Source organism: Taudactylus pleione, unplaced genomic scaffold (assembly GCF_031769625.1).
Source record: "Taudactylus pleione unplaced genomic scaffold, aTauple2 ptg000205l, whole genome shotgun sequence".
In the NCBI taxonomy this organism is placed as follows: Eukaryota; Metazoa; Chordata; class Amphibia; order Anura; family Myobatrachidae; genus Taudactylus; species Taudactylus pleione.
The window spans coordinates 1093133-1108780 of NW_028284607.1; positions in this window are offsets into that span (position 1 = coordinate 1093133).

Consider the following 15648-nt stretch of genomic DNA (forward strand, 5'->3'; position numbering starts at 1 on the left):
TAGTCCTTCCCTTCAGGGTCAGTGATGGAGCCTCCTACTCCCTTTCAATTTGGTGCTACATTTTTTTTCTTACAAACTGCTGGCAGGTACTCAATGTCAGCATGGTGCTCTCCTCTCCTATACCCAACCTGTTACAACAGTTACTGTAGCCAGTGCGGCTGCTGCTCATCATGTTATGTGAGCCTGTAATACTGCATGTAACTGATGGGACCATGCCTGTCCGGTAGGGGGGGCACAAAGTAGCACAGGCCGCAGACACTGCCTCCAGCTGGGCATCGGGCACCATCCCAATACAGTCCGCAGAAAAGGGCTATGGACAGAGCACTGCACCTTGAAATCAACATCCAGAAGTGAGCAGGCTGGGGATCTGCAAGCATGAGGTGTCAACTACCTGCCTGTCTATCTATCTATCTATCTATCTATCTATCTATCTATCTATCTAATCTACTTAGTGTACTAGGTTGCTGTCTGCACAGTATGGGATGCTGTATGGCGGGAACTGCGATGATGTCTGTATTTTATGGTTGTCACTTATCTAAAGAGTCCCTATCTAAGGAAGGCAACATTAGGTGTAAGTACCAGGGGCTGATTCAGAGTTGTACGCGAATGCTCCCACAGCTGCATAGCTTTGGATGTGCAAAAATATGCTAATGCAGAAGGGTCTTGTACAGAGGCACCCACCAGAGTCATTGCAACGGTCCTCAAATGCGTACACATACACAACATTGGATGTAGATCAGACAAACATCAACTTCCGGAGTAAGCCTATGGTCACTAAGAATGGCTGCCGTAACCGAGATGCCGGAGCCATGATAACGGCATTTGGGATCATAGACAAAGGATGTGACGCCCCTGAAATGGTCAAGACGTCTACGTTTTTATAATAAAAAAAAAAAAAAAATTCTCACAGACATTTATAATAGAGAAATATTTATACCAAACAGTCAGCACTTAGTCGGTTTCATAAGTGCAAAATAAACACAAGTCCTTTAGTTTATGGTCGCTGTGGCTCCAAAGATGGTCCATATGAACATAAATACAAACAGGAAACAAAATATTGGTATCGTGTTGGATAAATAAGGGGGGTAAAACACCCTTATTATTTATTTAACAATAAGTATCAAAAGATACTTCTAATGAAACGTTTACCGCCTTTCTACTGCGATTGGCGTCTTTCTCAAGGTATAGTAGCGGGGGTTTAGTGAGCGTCTTATGTTCGTGTTTCCGAAGTGCAGAATTCTGGTGATAGTGTCCATAGTCAATAAAGTACATTCAATTTGTGGTCCAAAGCCAAGATCTTGCGTTCCAGAATAGGATCAACACTAGGTAATATATAGTCCTTTGGATGTTAGTAAACAAAATAAATATTCTTATCACTGATGTATCATTTTTTTTATATATATATATATATATATATACACACATATGCAATTATATATATATATATATATATATATATATATATATCAAATATACTGTACATACAAAACCAGATAATAAATGATAAATAATAAAATTAGAGGAAACTGGATATTTCTGATATTTAACTCCACCATCAATGTTAACATCAAAACTTCAAATGGAGGTCATCGTTTAATCTCAATGGTTATAAATAGCAAGTGTAACGGATATTATAATAAACTCGATAAAACAGATTCTTCTACAGAAAGGCAGAATAAAGTGACCAATTTTATATGTCAGTAAGTAAAAAAATCATAAAAATATATACCTAAAACACCAAATATAATGTTTAAAGTTGAAAAACAGGATAAAATATCAAAATAATAGGAAGGTTTTATTCTAAAAAGAACATCATAAAAGGGGTCATATTAACCATTTAAGCTCAAAGTCACGATTAATCTCTTGTGGTCCCAGGGTGCCCAAACCATCTCATCTCACTTTTGGCTAAAGAGATTCCCTATAATTTGTTCTCCAATTTTCACGGATGGTGGTTATACCCCAAAAATCAATGATGTGTGAAGGGGAACATTCATGGGTTCCTTTAAAGTGCAGTGGATGATTCTCCAAACCTTTTTTTTATATTTTTAATGTGTTCTGACAATCGTACCTTCAGTTGTCTGGTGGTGTGACCAATGCTTAAAGTGGTCCTAGAAAAGTGGTGGAACCCATCCCACACCCACCTTGTCGCTTTCTTTTTATTTAAAGGGGCATGGTCACATAATAGTGTTCCCAATTCAAATTACGTCACACGGTAGCACAATTTAGTCACATTACACTACACATAGTGCCCGATTCACATTACACCACATAGTAGTGTCCCTTATTCATGTTATGAACCCCTTTTATACAATGCCCACATTTGTGCCCCTTATACACAATGCCTACAGTAGTGCCCCTACACATAATGCCCATAGCAGTAGTGCCCCCGGTAGTGGTGCCCCTTATGCAGTGCCCCAGGAGTGATGCAGTGCCCCCTATGTAATGCCCCCAGTGGTAATGCCCTCTGCAGTAATGTCCTTAATAGTAATGCCCCCAATAGAAATGTACCCTATATTAGTACCCCCTGCAGTAATGCCCCCTGTAGCAATGCACCCTACAGTAAAGCCCCAAATAGTAATGCCCCCTGTAATAGTGCCGCGCTCACACACACACTCAAACAAAACAAAAATCCACAATACTTACCTTACGACCCACTACTGCTGTTCAGTGTAGGCACTGCAGGGGATGGGGAACGATGGTTCGATTACGATGTCGTAATCGTACTGTCGTTGCCTCATCTGCTAGTGGCTGTGCGGCATCAAAGTGTACACAGAGTGGACTGGCAGACAAAAAGCTGGGCGCAAGGCCCGTGGTAATAAACTGCTACTGGATGCTTGAGTGGAACGGAGAGTGGGCAGACTTACTCAGACCCACAGATGAGCAACAGTGTATGAAATAACAGATAATCTGAATCAGGAACCAATTCAGATTGCCTTGAAACGAACACTACGCTGCACATTACATTGTATGGGCCACATAAGCAGAAGGCCTGTCCGTATACCATTGCTAACTGTTGCAAACAAGATTAAACTCCCTCAGTTTGCTCAGGAACTGTACAGTAAATGATTGGAAATGGTTCCTACAAATCACATTTTCAATCAAACCATACATATGGTATGGCTGGAATATAAACAACACAAAATCATGGATCCTAACTGCATTGTCACTACTTGTCAGGCTGGCAGCGACAATGTTATGGAAATGCAGTTCATTGCATTTGGGAGAATATTCCCCACGAATCCATGCCTAGATCTCAAGCTGTAATTAAGGGCAAAAAAAAAGTACTAACCCAGTGGTTATTTGGCCAAGTGTACGCCATTGTATGCATTTTATTTGATCAGAGTAGAAATGCAGTTGGAAGCCTCAATTTCCCTGATGGCTTGGATTTTCACATACAACTTATCACACAAGTAGGGAAATGTTGATGTATCTGGCACAACTATAAAGGACTTTACCCTCCTTGTGAATAACACTAATTTGAGCTTCCAATGATTATTTGGGAGGAATTCAATGATTCTCAAGGATGGAATTAAAATGGGTGTGGAGCCAGGAGACCAGGACATCTAGTCACCCACAAGAGTGAAGTCTAGGGAGCCCGGCAGCCTCCAGAAATTCCTCAAAAGCCCTAGTCAGCTTCTGTTTAGCCGATGCCTCCGTGGTTTGGAGCTAATACATTTTATTTAAAAAATTCTTGGCAAGCAGAACAATTCTTTTGGTGATCATAAGTTAAACCTCCCTGTACGTGCAATCTTATTTGTATACTGTTGGAGCATTCTTAGCAATATAATACAATGACTCCTAACTTTGCAAAGATCTCCATCCATCCTTCCTTCCAAATTCTCTAAGTTTACCATCTGCTACACTGATGTGTATTAACTGGCCTTCATTGGATCCTTAGGTATTTTTTTTTTTACTAATGGCCAGTTTGTCAAAGTGACCAAGGAGTGCCAGTTTTGACGGATAGTTTTAAAAACGGTAAAAGGAATCAATGCTGATAACCCATAGCGATTTTCTTGCTCAAAAAATGTAAATTGATAGGATTTACCTTATTTCTCATCTTAAACTTCATAACCACTGGGGTCATATACATATAGTAAAAATTTCTGTTAGTACCATGCAGACATTGGAACTCACAGTTTCCTAGGTCATCATTCACTGAAGTTCATACTTGGGTTTAGAAGAGGTTGCTCCAATTTTAAGATTAATGTAGTATCAACTACTGATCTCCCCGAAAATTACTACAAGCACTTGTTAAAGCTTATAGACTGGCATTTGTTCAAACGCCAGTTAATAAGGTCTTAATGCTTAGCAAGGAAGGCAATAGAATAATGGCGGGGTTGTCGAATATCAACATGCCTTGCACTGACATGTAGCCATCACATTTAAATCATTGAACCATCAATGGTTGCTAGTGTACATGTATAAAGGAGTTCTTACTGTCCTTTCCCCTTTCCTGTATCACCTATTAGAGCAGCCATCAGAAACAAACATGCAATAGTGCTAAACCATTACAATCCCAACATCGAATGCAGAAAGAATCTCCATCGGATCCGAAAGATCAATGGTTGCCAACCGGGTCTCCGATGGCCATCCCTAATGCAATCCAGCACACACCATCTCAAATTCTGTGAAGACTTAAAAAGTTTCCATCCCATGTACACAGCTACTATTTCCTATAAGAATTAGGTCTTCAAACACTGCAGTGTCACTTAAGCCTTTTCAGTAGTCTTTAAAAAATATACCTGGTAAATATACGAAATTACATCTAACTAAAATGTTGGGACATATTTAAGGAAAAAGAAGTTTAAGGCAGCCAAGACGACTGCACCAGCATTTCAGAATGTATGATAAAATAAAGTGAAATAAAACAATTTAATCAGATGACAAAATAGTGAATTGTTTTGAAACAAGGTCAACAAAACATCCATTAGTTTAATTAGGTGATAAACACACCTAAGTAGCATCAGTACAAGTATATAAGCAAGTTGGCTACATTCCACAGCATGCATTGAACATAGATATGCAGTATATGGAATACTATATTATCACTAATATTATTACCACTTAGGTGCCCTGAGTTAGGGTAATGGAACAAAATATTTTATATAAACAGGTTCAACTGCTGTGCAAGGTTTGTGTAAAGACCCATTCAACTTACACACAGTGATTTCATATTAAATCAGGAAACTAAATTATTTTTGAAACATTTAAAAATGTTGCCATGATCATGCCCCTAAAGTTGTCTGTTAGAGAATTAGGTGTAGCAACCAATCTGATAAGAATAAGAAAGAAAATGGGAGCGCTGGCAGTGGCTGCTGATTTAAAAAATCATTATTTATTTTAATTGCACAAAATACAATCTCAAACACTTTTGTTTAAAATATCAATACAAATGAAGAATACAGATGGATTCAATCAATTAGGCCAATAGTGCCTTACTGTTAAAATGTGAAACCGGTTCCACCCTACAATATTAGTACATATCAATATATAAATCACTCCAGAGACTAGTATAGAGATCACTTATATAGACATATATATAATGGAGCATCAATCGAAAAAATCATTGGTCACAATTTTCCAGCATGGATTTAATAGTTGTCAATATTTATGTCCACTTATACCCAATTGATAGAGGGTTAAATGTATAAAAAAGAAGCAGCACAGCTCATTCAGCACAGATTAGAGTGTTAGTATTGCAGTGTTAGTAGATAGGTAGTTCTTAATATAGGTACATTATCATCCAACCATGTAGGTAGAGAAGCAAAGTGTATTTTGGCAGTTAACCTCTACCCCAATCCCAGGGGGAGGATGCTTATATACTGATCGCCTGCTCACAAGTAAAGAACAATATCAGCCAAAGATTTTTACCACTTTGTGCACCATGTGGTCCAGAGGCGCTTCTTATCCTCAGGCAGAGGGACCTCTTATTCCTGGATCCTGGCACTTGTAACCGTTCACGGTGAACCAATTGGCTGAGTAGTATTCTGTTGTCTGCCGCTGCTACACGCTGGCTGCTACACGCTGGCTGGTGACCGCTCCGTCACTTCCGGTGGTGAACTTCCGGCTTGCGGTATGCATACTACCTACGTTCCACGAGTCAGCTGACGCGTTTCTCCGCCCAATGATGCAGCGGTTTCATCAGAGGATCCTCTGATGAAACCGCCGCATCATTGGGCGGAGAAACGAGTCAGGTGACTCGTGGAACGCAGGTGGTACGCATACCGGAAGTTCACCACCGGAAGTGACAGAGCGGTCACCAGCCAGCGTGTAGCAGCCAGCGTGTAGCAGCGGCGGACAACAGAATACTACTCAGCCAATTGGTTCACGGTTACAAGTGCCAGGATCCAGGAATAAGAGGTCCCTCTGCCTGAGGATAAGAAGCGCCTCTGGACCACATGGTGCACAAAGTGGTAAAAATCTTTGGCTGATATTGTTCTTTACTTGTGAACAGGCGATCAGTATATAAGCATCCTCCCCCTGGGATTGGGGTAGAGGTTAACTGCCAAAATACACTTTGCTTCTCTACCTACATGGTTGGATGATAATGTACCTATATTAGGAACTACCTATCTACTAACACTGCAATACTAACACTCTAATCTGTGCTGAATGAGCTGTGCTGCTTCTTTTTTATACATTTAACCCTCTATCAATTGGGTATAAGTGGACATAAATATTGACAACTATTAAATCCATGCTGGAAAATTGTGACCAATGATTTTTTCGATTGATGCTCCATTATATATATGTCTATATAAGTGATCTCTATACTAGTCTCTGGAGTGATTTATATATTGATATGTACTAATATTGTAGGGTGGAACCGGTTTCACATTTTAACAGTAAGGCACTATTAGCCTAATTGATTGAATCCATCTGTATTCTTCATTTGTATTGATATTTTAAACAAAAGTGTTTGAGATTGTATTTTGTGCAATTAAAATAATGATTTTTTAAATCAGCAGCCACTGCCAGCGCTCCCATTTTCTTTCTTATTGTGTTCCCATTGTGATTAGGTGGACTTCCAGATCCACTGTGTGGGGGCAGCAGGAGTGGTTTAGATTTTGACCTAATTGGTGATTTATATTGGGAGCGCCCACTTTTTTCTCCTATTGCAATCTGATAAGACCATCAGAGAGGATTTAATCAAGAGCGGAATGATACTCTGGATCCAAGAGATGTAGGGGGTGTAGGAATAGGAAGAACATGCTTTAAAAGTCTTATACACAAGCAAATTCAGATTACTCGTTATAAACAAGAAGGTATTTTGCAAGTTATACACAATTAGGTCTTTTTTTTTTTTGCATGTTGTTCAGTGTAAATTTAAAGGTGCATACAAACGTAACGATTTTTTGAACGATTTAACTATAACGACGTCGTTATCATTGAAAAAATTGTTCCGTTTCTGAGTTATAATGATGAACGATTATCGTTCATGCACATTCCCGTTTGTAGTTCATTCTGACTGACCAACAGAACGATTTTCATTAAGGGAAGTTAAAAAAAAATAGTTTGCAATTCATAAAATCATTCATAAAGCTGCATACACACGTAAAGATTTTCTGTCCAACCATCCAACTAGTTGAAATGAAAATCTGGTAACATATGGGAGCAAATGATGATCAGTAATTTGCTCCCAAACACCAGAAAATTGACAAAATTGTTAAATGTTTGATCTAAACAATTTGTTCAAACATCAAACTTGTCTGAACATCCATTTTCATCTGTTTTCTGGCATTTAGGAGCAAATTGCTGATTGTCATTTGCTTTCATACCTTACCAGATTTTCATTCCAACCAATCAACTAGTTGGATGGTTGGACAGAATCTTTACGTGTGTATGCAGCTTTACACTTTAAAAAAAGTGATAGAAAATCGTTCATAAAATCGTTGGTAACAAAATCGTTATGTTTATGCAGCTTTATTATTCATGAAGAACACGCAGAAATGGAACCTGTTTCTTTCCTCAAGATTGAATGAAGCTAAATTAAATACCACCTTATTACTAACTTATGTTTATACCCATTCGTCAACATAAAAGATTTACCACTTTGTACACTGCATTTATCAATACCCAAAGTCTAATGCATCCCTCTCAGACGTAAAAATATCAGGGCACGGCAATAGGATATTCAGGTGACAACCTACAAATAATATCATATATAATCGTTCCCACTTTATTTTACAAAACATAGGATTCCAAAATAGAGCTTTATGGCAACTTTTACATGTGTTCCCCATAGACTTTTTATTTTAGTTAAATTTGAAATCTATATTTATTGCATATTTAATTCCATACATTTACCTTTTAGGTCACTAATACTATAAAACACTCAGAAAAACTGTGTTTATGGAATTTAAAGGAAGAGAGAAACCAAAAAACACACAAGCTGTGTCAGTGTATGCTTTTATTTTCTTCCAGCATTCAGAGTAGTGAAGCATGAAGGAGTTCTTACCTGCTCCATCTACTTCCAAGCCATCATCATCAAAGTAAACGACGTTCAATACCATTAAAAGCAGCAGTAACTGCATTGTAAAAAATTAGCAGGAAGCATCAATAAGTTCTACTACTTTAATTCTATAGGTTCTTTTACTCTATTACTATTAACCCATATCTATATATGTACACTAAACACACTATCATAGATCATTTGTATCATGTAAAATAGTACTCTGATTGTATTGAGAAGTACAACATTTTATTCTAAATATATCATAGTAAAGTCAACAGGTCCTGCATTACCATTACTTGATCCCAAGAACAATTTTGGACTCCGTGGAAATCCTATTAGTTTTACCTCCTTGCCAATTGGAAGTTTCTATTTTTCTGACCATCTGGGAAATCAGTGCTTCGCCATAACATGTGCTACAGCTAGTGTATTTTGTTCTCTGCATACAAAACTAAATACTAATTTTTGGAGGCAGAACATTAAGAATGAAAACTGACCTGACAAAGGGTGTAAGTATTTTTAGCACTTTTCACTGGCACGAAGCCAAAGGTCTTAATACACAAGCTATATGATATTCAATACATAGAGTATGAGCTGCTGTAACAGAGCTCCTAATAGGAATTAAAAATAGACTTTGTTTTACAGTTCTTGACATATAACAGTCCAACAATAACAACAAAATAAAAATGTTTAGTTGCCACAGATATTGACGAACTTAGGGTTTTTTGGGAATGTCAATTAAAAAAAAATTAGTTGTTTTTTTTTTTAATTGGCTCTAGTTCTTGAGATAATGGATACCCTCAAGTAGCTTAGCTATAATGTGCACATATGGGAATCTATCGGAATATTCTAGGTGTTCACTCTACAATCGTTCTAGAAATGTTCTCCCTCTGTATATACGTGATCGGCCACCCAACCAGCAATCAGTTGACAGTGGTCTAGTTATTTTTTTTCTTTCCTGTTTGTGTATTTCAAAAATTAGAGCCAATCTAGCAACACCGCTATTCAGAATCAGCACCACAAAGTTACCCCAAAATCACTCTAAAATGATTGGCAATCAAATGAGTATTAATCAGTTTAATGAATGTCAAACAATGCATCAGCCATGACTCAGAAACCATTTTCTGTAATTTTGTGTGCAATAAAGTTTTAGTTTGCACCTTGATCAACGTTCCCCATACATGGCTCCATTCACCAAGAGTCCTTTACTCGTAGAAAACCTTTGCGTGGATTTTTGAAATCAACATGCAATCCAATCCTACAGAGTAGTATAGACAGACACAAGAGCATGACCAGTTTTGGTCTCCCAACTTTATAAACCATGCTCATCAGGGGGCAATGCTATCGGGTTTGCCAACTTTATCAACCATACTAGTCACAGGGCAATGCTATCGGGTTTGCCAACTTTATCAACCATACTAGTCACAGGGCAATGCTATCGGGTTTGCCAACTTTATCAACCATGTTCACCACAGAGCGAGTCTATATATTTCCCAAATTAGCATATAACACTGCATGACCATTTCTCCAATTTGCAGTTCTTGCATATTGATAGTTAGAAATATCGAAATATTTTTTAGAATAAACAGATACAATGAATGTTTTGAGAAATATTTCCATATGTTGCCATTATTTGCTGCATTATGTAAACAGTATACTAATAAGAGTGGCGTCACTCTGTTGTTTTCAATATTACCTTTTTCCAGCTAGAAATGCGCTAAAACCATTCTATACTGACAAACTGAAGTGAATGGGAAACACACTTCCCGTCACTCTAGTGAATAAGCTCTAGGGACGGTATATGCAATGCTTTCAGTGTGCAATAGTAACTGAGCATTCGCCCCTTACTTCAAGGTCATGACAGGAGTCACATTTGTAAAATGAGGAAAGATATTTTATGGTTATAAAATAATGAACACCGAAAAAGAGATATATAGATATATCTATGAATGAGAGAGAGAAATCTCTATATATAAAACCTCTGCGCTAATAGAAACCAACCACAAGATGTGAAATGGCAGATAAAGCACAGCAACCATTAATTATGTAAAGATTGTTCAGGACTCGATCAATAAAACATAGTATATTTAATCGTACACATAATAAATAGAAAGTAAAAATTACACATATATCACATAATACATATAGTAAAATACATGTTGAGATAACCTAAAGATTAATTGCAGTTGCTTAAATTACTATAATGCACAGCACCTCATACAATAATTATATTAAATATATCTCAATATGTTGAATGCCACTATCCCTTAATTGAAATGTCCTAATACTGTCCGTATTCTAGCATATAATAGAAATGTCAATGAGGATTTATCCTGCTATTCAAACAGGTGATTGATCATCCTCATATATGCATGATGGGTTGAAAACTGCAAATGTTTAGTAATGATTCTCAGTTTGTGAACTGGCCAGTTCTAAACAGCAGCTAGATTTATGCTCACCCCGCTGGTGTGCTCAATATCCACAGGGCTTCCTGTTTGAGCTCTGGCTGAAACAAGCCTTGAGTTGAGTGTCGGCAACAGCCTGCCTTCAACTAAGGAGATGTCCTGCAATGTAGCAGCGGCCGCGCTGTGAAGATACACTGTAGCGATAGCGTTGATCACATGATCGGCACACCAGCGTCCTGGGCGGTCGAGTCATTAGCTGCTGGATGTCCTGGACTACAACAATGTGGCTGGGGATCCCACTGACGCGTTTTGCCCATATATACAGCGGGGGTTTTCTCAAAGAAACGCGTCAGAGGGATCTCCATCCAGCAGCTAATGACTCGACTGCCCAGGATGCTGGTGTGCCAATCATGTGATCAACGCTATTGCTACAGTGTATCTTCACAGCACAGCCGCTGCTACATTGCAGGACATCTCCTTAGTGGAAGGCAGGCTGTTGCCGACACTGAGCTCCGGCTGAAACAAGCCTTGAATTGAAACAGGAAGCCCTGTGGATATTGAGCACACCAGCGGGGTGAGCATAAATCTAGCTGCTGTTTAGAACTGTCCAGTTCACAAACTGAGAATCATTACGGGACATTTGCAGTTTTCAACCCATCATGCATATAATATGAGGATGATCAATCACCTGTTTGAATAGCAGGATAAATCCTCATTGACATTTCTATTATATGCTAGAATACGGACAGTATTAGGACATTTCAATTAAGGGATAGTGGCATTCAACATATTGAGATATATTTAATATAATTATTGTATGAGGTGCTGTGCATTATAGTAATTTAAGCAACTGCAATTAATCTTTAGGTTATCTCAACATGTATTTTACTATATGTATTATGTGATATATGTGTAATTTTTACTTTCTATTTATTATGTGTACGATTAAATATACTATGTTTTATTGATCGAGTCCTGAACAATCTTTACATAATTAATGGTTGCTGTGCTTTAACTGCCATTTCACATCTTGTGGTTGGTTTCTATTAGCGCAGAGGTTTTATATATAGATCGATCTCTCTCTCTCTCTCTCTCTATATATATATATAATCTCAATCTCTTTTTCTGTGTTTCTAATCAGGGTGAGTTTTTTCACCGTCCCATCCAAACTCTCTGCAGCTGAGATCTATTTAAATTTAAGTCCATATATCTATTTTTTATTAAGCTCCAGAGTAATTTTCTGTTTATAAAATAATGAATCAAACACAATATGGGGTCTATTTATTAAACAGCATTTTTTTAAATTGTGGATTTTCTGTGATTGTACTGAGAGATTAAAACAAATACATTTCTGCTTTTAATCCGCCACTGAAAATCAGCTGTTTGTAAATATGCTGTTTATTAAATTTCCCAAGTGCAGATTAATTTGTAAGCAGAATGTAGCAGTATCACAGGACATGATCATTTCACATATTACTATTTTAGACTAACTCACTTCGAATCACAATGTCAATTACAAAAAAAAAATGAGTTTTTAAAATGTAAATATTGTAACCATGCACTCTTGTTAGTTGTTTGCCACACACACCTAAAAATATATTTAACAATGTACGATCGACTACTTATTTTCTAGGCTATGAATAATTAAAGATTTATAGAGACAACAGTCAAACAAAACAATTGTTAGAAACAAAACATTTAGTGAAAAGTCATTTTTTTTTTTTTTGCACAGTCTAAAACAGGGGTTCCCAACCACGGTCCTCAAGGCACATTAACAGTCTAGGTTTTAAGGATAGCCATACTTGAGAACAGGTGTCTTAATTAGTACCTCAGTTATTTTGATTTAACCATCTGTGCTTAGGCGTGGATATCACCAAAACCTGGACTATTAGTGTGCTTTGAGAACCGAGGTTGGGAAACACTGGTCTAAAACATACCAACAGATCCTCAACTTAATGTTGACGTATGAAAAGTGTTGGTAAAACAGGACATCAATTTCGATAAGTCACCTGAAAATTAATTTGCAAGGCTTTTTTTTTTTTTTTAAATATATGATCAGTTCCAAACTATTCTTCACTGGCATACAGCCCTGGCCAAAAGAGGAAAGGGAAACAAACTATATAAAAATATATATAAAACTGGGTACAGAAGTTGTGCACGTTATGTGTGTATATAGGTATATTCTATACATATTATATACATATACAGATATGTCCTTATACATCTTTGTTGCAGTCTTGCTAAAAAGCCCCTCTCGGTGCATCAGGTCCCATGAGATTCTGCTAGCACCGGGCGATGCAACTAGGACGCACCAACAGACTGTGTTGATTAAATTGGTATGCAGCGATTGAGTCTCTGAACCTATATACGAAGTGCTACACTATAGCGGCCGCAGCTTTTTCATTGTAAGTTCCGTTGTGGTTAAAATACAGACTCAGGGGCACAGATATACAAGTGTTGCAATAAGTAAAATAAAAAAACAGCGCTAATGAAAATGAGTATTTGTTAATAAAAATATCAATTAATATGGACAGATTTCAATAAAAAAAAACAGTGTATTTTATTCCACTATCACAATTCCAAGTGTATAAAAGTTCAAAACATCAGTGGCTGCAAGTAAATCATTAAAAAATGGGGACTGTTAGCCTCTAGACTCCAGCATGGTCCAGTACTGGGTATAGTGCACAGTACAAGTGTTGCATATCAAATTAATCAGCAGAGTCTACTGGTGCGTCCTATTCACATCACATATTGCGACTTCAACACATTTTCGGCAAGAAGAGACGCCCAACGATCTAAGAGTAGCATGGGACCTGGTAGCTCACTCATGCTAGGCAAGTCGTGCTGCTTGGCGTATTGAGGCTAGATGTATGAGGACACGCTGGGTCACCCAAGAATGCCTCCCTCGATCCATTTGGCCCAGCTTGATGCAGACCCCACACTTATCCCATTGCCGGCACATATTTATCCTCTACTAGGTCTGTCCCATCTCCTGGTTATGAACAAATTGCTTCATTGTATACTGCTATGTAGGTACCAGGACTTTCCCTTATGCGGAACCCACTCTTTGCTACCCATCTGCCTGCAATTCCTCTACAGGTCTATAATTGTTTTCTAGTATCATCCTCCTCTCCATGTGCCTCTTTTCCCCATCATTTTACCAATTATACCGTAAATGGATTCTCTTTGCTGCTCTTCACAATCTGCAAATAGTAAATAAATGAAATAAAAGCACTGATAGCCCATATTCTCATACCCCTCCATTCCCTCTACTACACTATGACATACTATTCTTCCTTCTGCAGACTGGCTACTTTCACCCAAGTCAGCATTAGCAATGGCCTGGCAGGAAGAGGGAGTTCTAGCACAAAACAGCATTCTACATTTCAAACTATAAACAGTTCAACATACAGGATGGAATTTAATTAGGCGAGGGATCTGCCCCGCGGGAATAAACTCCGGGTTTTACGCCCGGAGCTATTCGATTATTCTGCATTTTCCGCATAGGGATTTATGGGTTTCCCTGCGTGTTGAATGCAGAGTCTGCGTTTTAACGTAAAAATTTTTAGTACCCGCCGCTATTGAAACGGAGGAAAACTCCACCCTTTGGGGCTTAGCGCTCGGGATTCCTTCAGCTAAATGAATTGGGCAGCACGGTCAATTAGCTGCAGGATAAACTCTGTGCATAATTTAAATCCCCCCCCCCAGAAAGCAGCCTAGTTATTTCAGAACCTTTATAAAATCTATTATAGTTTTAACTTCTAAAGCGACAAGTATCTGATATATGAATCCTTAGTTTACAGGTGCTTCCATTTTTGCTGCATAATGCAGCTTGTGGCATGATACTCCACCAATTAACGCCACAAAGAATCCTCTCTCTAAAGGGGAGACGCATCAAGCCTTGGGGGCAATTCAATTGTTGGTAGCTCCTATCTAAAAAGCCCAGGAGCTATTTAATTGTTTTGGGCAACCAGCTGAAAGCGGCACTAATTGCAGATTTCTGCTTGCACCCTCCTGAGATGTGAACAGAAATCCACCTCAAGTAGGGCTTTGGGGCTGCTCGAGAGTACTGGACCTTAACTGCAGCGTGCCCAACACTTAGCAAGGGAGAAGCTGCTTAATATGGCTAATCCTGTGCATTAGGGTGCGGGAGAATGCGGCCGTCATGGTCATCGCGAGGCTGGTAGCACAAACAATTGAAAATTGCCCAGGGTGTTTAAATGGGAGCTACCAAGAAATGAATCGCCCCCTTGGTAACAGATAAAGTATAGTCACCCTAAGCAATCAATCATCTTCTATCATTTCAACGGCTGTGCTAGTTAAATGACAAAAGCGGATTGTTTGCTTTGGGCAACTTCTACAATTTATCTCTCTCTCCAAAGGCTTTATGAACCTCCACCTAAGCATTGCCACCTTTACAATAAATGATCTGGCATAGATCAGTGCACAGCACCATTTATATGTGCCTTTTTTCCCTAATGTACAAGTGAGGGCATTATAAAATTGAATGTATTTAATATATATCATGAGACCAGTTGCATAAACCTATAGAACTAAAATGGAGTGCCCGGCGCATACTTTATTCTCGAATACCAATATAGAGTGAGAGCTAGCACATCCAATAACACATAATAAAGTGTATATGCATTGATGAATGGACATACACTAAGTGTAATGTTAAGGAGACGTGACCATATATTAGAACAAATGAACAGAACTGTGCTGTGAGTACAGGAGGAAAACTGGCTTTCACCCTGACACTATGCAGAGAAGTACTCGGTTTTCCTAATG